The sequence below is a fragment of the Chrysochloris asiatica genome, unplaced genomic scaffold (genome assembly GCF_000296735.1).
Source record: "Chrysochloris asiatica unplaced genomic scaffold, ChrAsi1.0 scaffold00131, whole genome shotgun sequence".
NCBI classification, from domain to species: domain Eukaryota; kingdom Metazoa; phylum Chordata; class Mammalia; order Afrosoricida; family Chrysochloridae; genus Chrysochloris; species Chrysochloris asiatica.
In genome coordinates this window covers 9,246,143-9,256,424 of record NW_006408649.1, presented here as the reverse complement: position 1 = coordinate 9,256,424, position 10,282 = coordinate 9,246,143, and positions in this window count along the sequence as shown.

Genomic DNA, 10,282 nt, shown 5'->3' with positions numbered 1-10,282 from the left:
GTGGTGAGGATTTTTGTTTTCTTTACATTGAGATGTAATCCATACTGAAAGCTGTGCTCTTTGATCTTCATCAGTAAATAGTTTAAGTCCTCTTCACTTTCAGCAAGCAAGGTTGTATCATCAGCATATCGCAGGTTGTTAATGATTCTTCCTCCAATCCTGATGCCATGTTTTTCTTCATATAACCCAGCTTCTCAGATTATTTGTTCAGCATACAGGTTAAATAAGTATGGTGAAAGAATACAACCTTTCTTAATTTTAAAGCATTCAGTGTAAAGAAAATCCTTTGATGACTGCAGAACCTTGAAAAACTGTTGTTACTATTGATACATAACACTGTGATTAGTTTTTTTATATATACATAATTTGAATATTTGGAAACTTTAGCTGTGCTGTCAACTTTGGAAAAGTATCCCAGTTGTACTGTGTTGAGTTGACATTGTACAGAAATTAATAGCCATATTGGTCTAGAAACATTAAACTTGACCCCACCCACCCCCGAATTTGTACAGGGTAATGCACTGTATTAAATACGTAAGGTCTTATCTACGTGGGTTTGAATTCAGAAACTAACAACATACTCTCTAAATAATGAAAAGAAAAGAAAAAAAAGAAGCAGCAAATCCTATGGAACAGTTGGACTCTGTAGCATCTGAGGTTACCATGAGTTAAAATGAACTTGACAGCAACAGGTTGGGTTGCTTGTATTGGTTTATTAATGTCAGCAAAATGTGTCAAACTACATAGATAAACATGTGCCTGATCAATATGAAAAAAATAATAATTTGCATCCAACTATTCTCTGTGTGTTTTTTGCCTTATGGCAGAAGTCATGGATGTTAATTAATTCAGACGCTAGATATTTATCGAGTGCTTACTATGTGCCAGACACCGAGGTTTTGAGAATACACCTAAAAGAAAGGAAGGAGAAAGAAGGGGTTGGGAGGGAAGGGAAGGAAAAGGAGGGAAAGAGAAAGAGAGAAAGAAAGGAAAAAGGTTCTCTGCCTCCTGGACAACCGTACATTTAGTACATGAATATAATGAATAAATGGTAAGTTAGATGGTGCATACCATAGGAAGACCTGGAGCAGGATAGGGGGACAGTCAGGAGTGTGTTAAAGGGCAGATCTTGCTATTTTAAATGGCACGCCTGTTTTAAAGGTGATATTTAATCAAAGACTTGAAGGAGGTATACGCATGAGTTTTAGAACTGGGATTGTAGTCCAGGTAGCCAGACAGCCAGTGCAAGGCCCATTGAGGTAGGAGTGGACCTGGTAGGCTTGGAGAGCAATTTTGGAAATGCTGAAAAGTGTTAATGAGAAAATAAACACTCTGGGTCGCAATGGGTCGGAATCAACTCCACAGCACTTAACAAGAACAACAAGAACAACAACAATCAGTCAAGAGCAGTCATAGTTCACAGTACTTTAGATCTCCGAGTTTCCTTAATATCACAAAAAGCATCTCTAATTTTACCATAATGAGACTATATTTTTTACATATTGCATTGTAACTTGATTATATACTCACTTATTGAATACATTTTTCTATTTTATTAAAATTATACTTGTGGCTTTATTTTGAAGGTTTAGTGATATTTCATCCCTAAGTGTGTGCTAGAGTTGATTTAACTAGCACCTTTGCTATTACGTGTTAAGGTTATTTCTATCTGTGGATCACAGAAAGGTGTCAGGGGCATGGGCACTGAGGCCGTGCCCTGGTCCTGAGTGTAAGAATGGAATGTGGCCAACCAGAGCCGCAGTAACTGCACAATTGCTTTTGTTCCCACACTTTTGTGGAGTCCTGGCCCTGCAGGAAAACACACCAGACCTTAGGTCAGTTTGAACCACAAGCACCAGATGCTCCTTGGAAACCCCATACAGGGTCGCTATGGCTTGGAACTGACTTGACGAAACTTAGCAACAACAACAACATATTTATTATTGTACTATTTTCAGATTAACTGTCTGGTGTGACACTGTGGATTAATGCGCTGGACTGCAAAGTAGGTTTGAACCACAAGCTCACCAGCCATTCTTCCGAAACCTTAACTGAAATGTTGGTGATTTGCATCCACCTAGAAGCATCTTGGGAGAAAGCATCTTGGGTGACCTTCTTCCAAAAGATCACAGCCACTGACCACCCTGTGGAGTACAGTACCACTCTGACATGTGTGGGGTCGCTGTGAGTCAGAATCGACTCATCTCAACTGGTTGTTTGGTTTGGTTTTATCAGACCCATATTACTTTTAATTATTTTAAATTTTTTATTGCGATAACATAAACAACAAAACATTTGCCGTTTTAATCATTTTAATGTATGCTGCTCAGTGACATTGACTATTTTTAACATGTTGTGTACTGATCACTCTTACTCATTTCCAAATGTTTTTCATCATCCCAAATACAGCCTCCATAGTCCTTAAGTAATAACTCTTCCTTATCCCCTCCACTTGCTTTTGGAGTCCTGGCGTGGTGCTGTAGGACAAGTGCAGGACCCCAGGGTTGGTTTGAACCTCCAAGTTGGCAGTTCAAACTCAGCACTCACTCCTTGGAAACCCTATACTGGGTCGCTATGAGTCAGAACCGCCTTGATGGCACTTAACAACAACAATGACCTTGCAGTGTAGTGGTTACAAGTTGGGCTGCTAACGTCAAGGTCAGCAGTTTGAAAGTACCAGCCATTCTGCAGGAGAAAGATAAGACTTTATGCTCCCGTAAAGATTTACAGCCTCAGAAAACCTATGAATTGGAACCAACTACACAGCATACCACCATCACCAGGTGTTTCGTATAAGTGGAATCATAATAAGTGGAATCATACAGTATTTGTTCTTTTGTGATTGAATTCTTTCTCTCAGCATAACGTTTTCAGGGTTCATCCATATGGAACTTCGTTTCTTTTTATGGCTGAATAAGATTCTATTGGGAGTCCTGGTGTGGTACTGTGGGCTAATGCGTCAGACTGCAAAGTCGTTTGAACTACAAGGTTGGTGGTTCAAGCTCACCAGCTGCTCCTTGGAAACCCTATACAGGGTCGCTATGGGTCGGAATCGACTTGACAGCACTTAACAACAACAACAATATTCCATTTAAATTGTTCAGCTACAAAAATGGAATCTTATTCTGATACATACCACCACATGGTTGAATAATATTCCATTGGAGTCCTGGTGTGGTTCTGTAGGCAGTTCAAGCAAACCAGCTGCTCCTTGGAACCGACACGACAGTGTTCAGCAAAAATACTCCATTGCACGGGAGCATGACATTTTGTTTATCCATTTATCTATTGGTGGACATTTGGGTTGTTCCCACCTTTTGACTATCGTGAATAGTGTTATAGTGCATTTATTTTAAATTTAGAGGCATTTCATTTAAGATGTGTGTTGTTTGAAGGAAAACACGCTAAGTATATATTACTGGAAAACGTAACTAACATACTGTTCGAACCTAAGTTTGTCTTCCAACTTTGTGCACCCACTGCCACCGCACTGCCTGCATTTGAATGTCCCAGCCACATCTGATCTCTCATTTCTGGGCGTGTTCTCAGTCCTGACCTTTCATGTGCTTCTCATCTGCATGAATGCTGTCTCTGCCTGGGGTCCTCCTGGTTAACGTCCAAGGTCCACCTCAGATTTCCTTTCTCCATGAAGCTTCCTCATTCCTCATTGGTCCCTTCTAGCTACCTGCTCAAGAGGGCAGGGACCTGGGGCAGTTTCTTTGCTACAACGTATAGGCAGTGTCTGGTTTTCTGCCTGCCTGTCTTCCTGCATTCAACAAGTCAATGATTAGATTTGGAATTGAGATGCAAAGATGACTATCAGGATGTGTTCTGTTCTGATGAACTGTCAATCCAGAGCCATCCAGGAGCAGCTAGCCAGAAAGACCTCCCAGAGGAGAAGGAATTTGAAGAGTGGAAAAGGGAGGGAGGGCTGGACAGAGTGATGCTGCTCTGGTGAGGTGGAAACTTCTAATCTGGTGAGGTGGGAACTTCCAGTCCTGTGGCCAGTGAGTGTTGGCCCTGATGTTAGAGGACAGGGTGACACTGGTCCTTTGGGGGCAAGCACTTTGTTTGCATTCACTGCTCTTGTGGAACCTTTGACAGGATCCTGAGGATGGCTTCCATTGTCTGAATTCTCTAGCATTTTCAAGTGTCAAGAGGCAGCAGCTACTCTGCCCAAGGTGAAATAGATAAAGGTATAGTTTCAAGTTTTGTCAAAGACTCCTTTGAAGGGAGATGTGGGCTCATTTGCATGAACAGTTAACATTTCCAGCGCCTAGGGGAGCTGGGGAGAGGTTTGGTTACAGCCCTCAGTTCTACCTCCTGTCATACAGAAAGGGAGATGCTCAGGGGTGGGAGACAGTGGTCAGAGAGGCATGTGCTTTTAAAATAGACATTTACCATTTGCTTGTTGTCTGCTATGTCAATGCTCATTGTTGAAAATGTAAAAAAATGCAAAAAAGGGAAAAAGCAAATATAATCTGTAATCTTGAAACTCCAAGATAATGGTAGCTGACATGTGGATCCATTTCTTCTAGTCAACTGTGACGTACAGAGAGGTGAAGAGACATACTGTCGGTTTTTCCATTTCACATCCTACCATTCTTTTTTCTGTGCCATTAAAAATCATTTGTAAGCATGTCTTTTAACATCAAGTTATAGGGGCTTGGGGAGTTGGACATGATTCCATCCAGCTTTCTAATTTTATGGTAAGTGTTCCCTTGGAGGGAGATCAGGCAGAGCTGGGAGTTGGGGTGAGAAGACAGCTGTGCATTCTCCTGCCTGACCAGCTGCTTCCTTCAACATGCAGGCCCCGTGATGGTCCACTTGGGTGAATGAGTGATTCTGAAGCCTCAGTTTGGGGTCTGGCACTGCCACTTTCAAAAGCTCTGTACCTCTATCTTTCTATTTACAGATGTCCTTGACTGGACTGCTTGTGTCTCAAAAAAAGAAAAAGAAAAGAAATAAGTGAAGTGTTACTTTTGAAAGAAAGGTATAGGTGTTCAAAATCCACCATAAAGGTCTGAAAAAATCAGCACAATGGTCCAGTCAGGGACTGATGTTGGGGATGGCGCAGGGTCAGGATCCAGCAATGTTTCATCCCCTGTGCATGGGGTCACCCTAAGTTGGGATCAACTTGACAGCAGCCAACAGTGGCAACAGTATTGATAGTGGCAGACACCAGGAGGCAACTTTGAAGCCCTCGAGGGTAGCTTAACTTCAGGATGCACAGACCTACCTTCCTTTCTTGGCAGACTGGGCTACCATAGGTGAGCTGTGTGACCTAGTATTTCAAATATCACTTCAACAGAGCCACTGGCAGACCCTCTTGCAGTTGTTTTGAGGACAAAATGGAGCATTAGGAGTTAATAGTGAGATGGTCAAATGACTTGACCCCATAGGCCCTGGCTACCATGTGTCTCCACATCTGCCATGTGGCTCACTCCTGACACTACCTACTGTGTTCAACCACCACTCTGTAAGCCACCACATGGATATCAGATTGGCTGAGGATACAAAGCTGGAAGGATGTTAAGATTCCAAAAGCTCTAGCATCTTAGAAGGATGACCTGAAAATAAGATGAAATTTAACACAGTTAAAGGTAGACTTTGTCCCTTGGTTCAAATATATACCAGGGGACTTGAAATTTTTCTATTAAAAAATAAAAACAAGATGATTTGGAAAGCATGAGCTTTTCAATGTAGTCACATAGGCTGCAGCAGCTCCCTGAGTTAAAACCCACCCCCACCCCCGCCCCACCCCAGGGAATCAGGTGTGCCCTCTCGTTTGGAGCCAGCACTGCAGCAGGAAGGGAAGCCCACTGACCCAGGTCCATCTGAAGATACAGGCAAGAATATAATGACCATAGAACAGCTCAGTACAATTTTAATTGCACAGTGCCTACAGCACTGAAGAGTTATATAAAGTGCTGTTTGTGCAATGGCTGGACTGTTTTTCCACAGTAAAACTTAAGCAATTAATTGCAACTTAAGCAATTAATAATAATCAAGCTCTCAGCCAGGAAGTACATGAGATTCTTTGGTTTGGAGGCTCCTAAGCTCTGGGTATGGAAAGGTGTGTGGGTAGGTCATGGAAAAACCAAACGTGTGTCCCATGGGCTCAGCTCGCATGTCTCAGCCTACCATCCTAGCGGGCGCACCCAAGCTTGGTGAGAATCTTGAGAGTGTGTTTACACAGGGGTGCTGTGTGCAGGGTGGGGCGCATCGAGTTGTGCTGTTTGTGTCTATGAATTGACTAGTCCCTGGACTTTTTCTAGCCAGGCTGGCCGTGCTGGAACAAGCCTGCAGATACTGTGCCCTGATGGCCCTCGCTGGTCATCTATTCAACCCCTCTTCACGCAAGAGCTTATCTTCATGCGGATCTGCAGAGCACGCAGCTGCCTGTCTATGTTATGTCAAAGCTCTTCAGGAAGTTCCCCGAATGGCTGTTGCCTATACTGTACCCCTGTTCACCACCCCCAGCTCCACCCCTCTGTATGGCTAACCCTGATCCATCCTTCAGGTCTTCAATTAAATGGCATTTTCTCTGATTCTTAGGATGGGTTGGAAGCCCCTCTGTGGGCTCACCCTCCTCATGGCATATCCCTGGGAATCTTCTGTGGCACTTACTACACTGTGAGTGCCTTGAAAGCAGCAATTGTTCTGGTCCGCTGTGCCATTCATAGCACCAACTACAGTGCCTGGCACATAGTAGAAGTTCAACTAAATAGATTTTGAATGAGTGACTGGGTGCACAAAAGAACCTTAAATTCCACCTTCGCAACCAGCCTGCCATTTTGTTGAGACATTTCAAACATGGTGCCCACTGGGCAATAATAGCTAGCTTGGGCCCTTGCATTTATGCTTGACAGAAGCAGCCCCCAGTTCTCATGGGGGTTAATGAGCAGGCAGGGACCTTGGGGGCTTGGGGACGGACCTCTGTCTGAGGGATCCAAGACCCCTGAGATAGGTACCACCAGAGATGATCCTTAACCCAAGAAAGTGTCACCTAAGGACCCCTTAAAGAATTCTTTAAGAGTTTCAGGTTGTCCTTGGAACCACTATGTAGACATTAGCTGGAAAAGCTCTGTTCAGGGACCTACCACTTCCCTTCTAGCTATGTGATTTCAAGCAGTTCTCCTCATCTCTGGCCCAGGTAGGTTCCCACATGAAGGTTGAACAACATCATGGAAATGGAAGGTTCTTCAGTATCCTCTGTGGTTTGGCATTGCATTTAAACTCTGTTTTGACTCAGAGGGCAGGAGTTAAGCAGTGTGCTTTGTCAATTTGTCTTTCCTCTGAGTGACGTGTGGGTACCCTGATATCCTTCGTTTAACCTCTTACTAAGGGAGTCCTGGTGTGGCACTGGGGGTTAATGCGTCAGACTGCAAAGTCATTTGAACTGCAAGGTCGGTGATTCAAGCTCAAGCTCACCAGCTGCTCCTTTGAAACTCTATATAGGGTCGCTATGGGTCAGAATCGACTTGACAGCACTTAACAACAACAAGGTTCCATTATCACATGCCACCCAAACAATGCCATCTGCGCTCTCAGATGGGACATTTTGAAATTTTCATCTACAGTAAAAATCAGCCGTGTGCGATCTGAACATATGAGTCAAATGTTGTATGATGCCACTCACATGAATTATCTAGAATAGGCTGATGTATAGAGACCAAGGTTTATTAAAACACTGGACCACAAGGCCGGATTGGACCACAGGGTCGGCGATTCAAACTCACCAGCTGCTCTTTGGAAACCCTGTACAGAGTCACCACGAGTCAGAACCGACTGTATGGTACTTAAGAAAAACAAAGCTGGGTAAACGATAGGTCATTGCTTGAGGGACCCAGGGTTTCCGTTAAGGTGACGGGAAAATTCGGAAAGAATAGAGATTAATGTTTTGTTTGCACAACATATTATTGAGTCTCCTCAAGTGGACTCTGGCTCACCACTACCCTATTTAAGGGTTCTGAGTTGTGGCTGGTAGGTTTGAACCACCGACCTTGCCTTGAGGTAGCAGTCTAGTGCTTATTCTACATATTGAACATAATTAATGTCACTGAGCTAGACATGCACAAAACGATAGAATGACAAATTCAACATGATCCTTAGCGCACACACACAAGTACACAAGTAGAGGTCCACATACACAATGATATACTGCATCTCATATTTCCTAGAACATGTCTTGCTAGAAGTAAGGCTGGAATAGAAGTGTTTCAATGAGTATCTTGACCATTCCTGTGTGAAGCTGTGTGTAAAACGTCTATGTGGCTGTTGCTACTGAGAGGTTTCCACAACAAACAAGCCATAAGGGCTGCACATCTTCCTGTTTGCCAGCCACACAACAGGGACTCTAAATACTTTTCCTGAACACTTGAAACTCAGTTTCCTAAAGCCTCTTCCTGTTTAACAGAAGTATGTGGAAGGCTGGACTTTCTTGTGCCAGACATTCTGGAGTATGGGTGTGTGGGTTAGACTGGAGGGCCTTTCTACCCTTTATTTGAGAATGAGGACTGTGATTCAATCTGCTTGCCCTATGCCAGTAGGGATGACCAGTTGGGGAATATATTTGTGTCAGGCTTTCTCCGTATTGGCACTGTTGACATTTTGGGCTGGATGATGTGTTTTTGTGGAGGCTGTTCTGGGCACTGTAGGGTGTAGCAGTATCCCTGGCCTCCACCTACTAGATGCTAATGTCATTAGGTGCCACCTGCTCCACCTAGTAGATTCTGATTCCCAGCAACCCTATGTGACAGTAAAAGTACTCGGAAGGATTTCCTATCTGTAGTGGAGTCTTGGTATGGCTCTGTAGGATAATCACTGGACTGCTAACTGCAAGGTTGATGCCACTCAACAACAACAATCTGTACTGAAGATCTCTAGGTCTTTCTCCTGCAGAGCCATTGTATGAGTTCAATACCTTTCGGTTAGCAGCCTAGCCTCCAGACATTATCAGATGTCTCCAGGATGGCAAATTCGCTCATGGTTGAAAACTACTGATTTATATGTATATGTATATATGCATGCACCCACATTCACACGTGCACACATATAGTACCTACACACGGTGCCTTTTTATTGGTAATTGGATAATCAGATCTTGATCTGTGGCTACAGTCGACTACTTGTCCCCACCCTTACAACAGGCTTGCAGTCACAGACAGACAGCTGAACAACTAAAGACCTCCCCTCTCAGGGGTGGTGGTGGTGCTGGTTGAAGAAGGAGAGAAGTTGGAAGGAGAGCAGAGGGAGCCCACTTCTCCCCAAGGGGATTTGAATCTGCAGAGAGTCTGGGTGTGATGTTCTTGCTAAAGAATTCTCATGGAAATAAAAGAGCAGGGGAATAAAAATGCCCTCCTCACATCTACAAAGAGTCCTGATAATGTAGTGGGTTATGCATTATGCTGCTAACTGCAAAGTCAGTAGTTCAAATCCACCAGCCGCTCCTCAGGAGAAAAATGAGGTTTTCTGCTCCCATAAAGATTTACAGCCTCGGAAACCCTATACAGGGTTGCTATAAGTTAGAACCAACTCGATGGCATGTTGCCTTACATCCTTTTGGGATAAGTCTTGAAAGAAAAGCATTTTGAGTTAAACACTAGCTCTAGAAGTCTCCATTAAGCAGAATGAGACATCAGTGATTTGAATGTGTCTCATTCATTAATTCATTAATGTGAATGTGTCTCATTCATTAATTCACTCCACACATTTTTGTTGTGTTTGCCAGATGTGTGGTGGGCACAGGGGTATGGTCCCTTCCCTGGAAAAGATCCCTTCTCTACAGCAACTAATCAACAAAATCCCAGGAAAATGGTGACATCATGTCAGTGCAAAATACAGTGGAGGAGGTTCCCTTAGGAAGGCGACATGGTAAGCTGGGATTGAGAAGGAAGGGAGATTTCCTTCCCTGGAGAGTTAGGGAACTTCCAGGGAGAGGAAATAGCCCTGTGGGGAGGGCAGAGCTTGACACTTAAAAAAAAAAAAAACAAAAAAAAACCACCATAGACTTTTCTTCCCAATTATGGAGTTTATTTAGCAGGCTAGGATCAAATTGATAAAAATGGAGACTAGAGGATACTCAGAGACCCAACTGTGAGTGCCTTCAGCCCAGCACTGCTATGTGGACATTGCTTTGCAAATGTTTGTTCATGTTGTTCTCCCAGCAACCCACAGGAGGTTGCCCAGTGGTCCCAGGGTGGCTGGCCCCAGTACTTGAGCACTTCCTTCTTGTAGCCTCTCCCTTAGGAAACTGAAAGTCAGCCATTTCAAGGAGCTT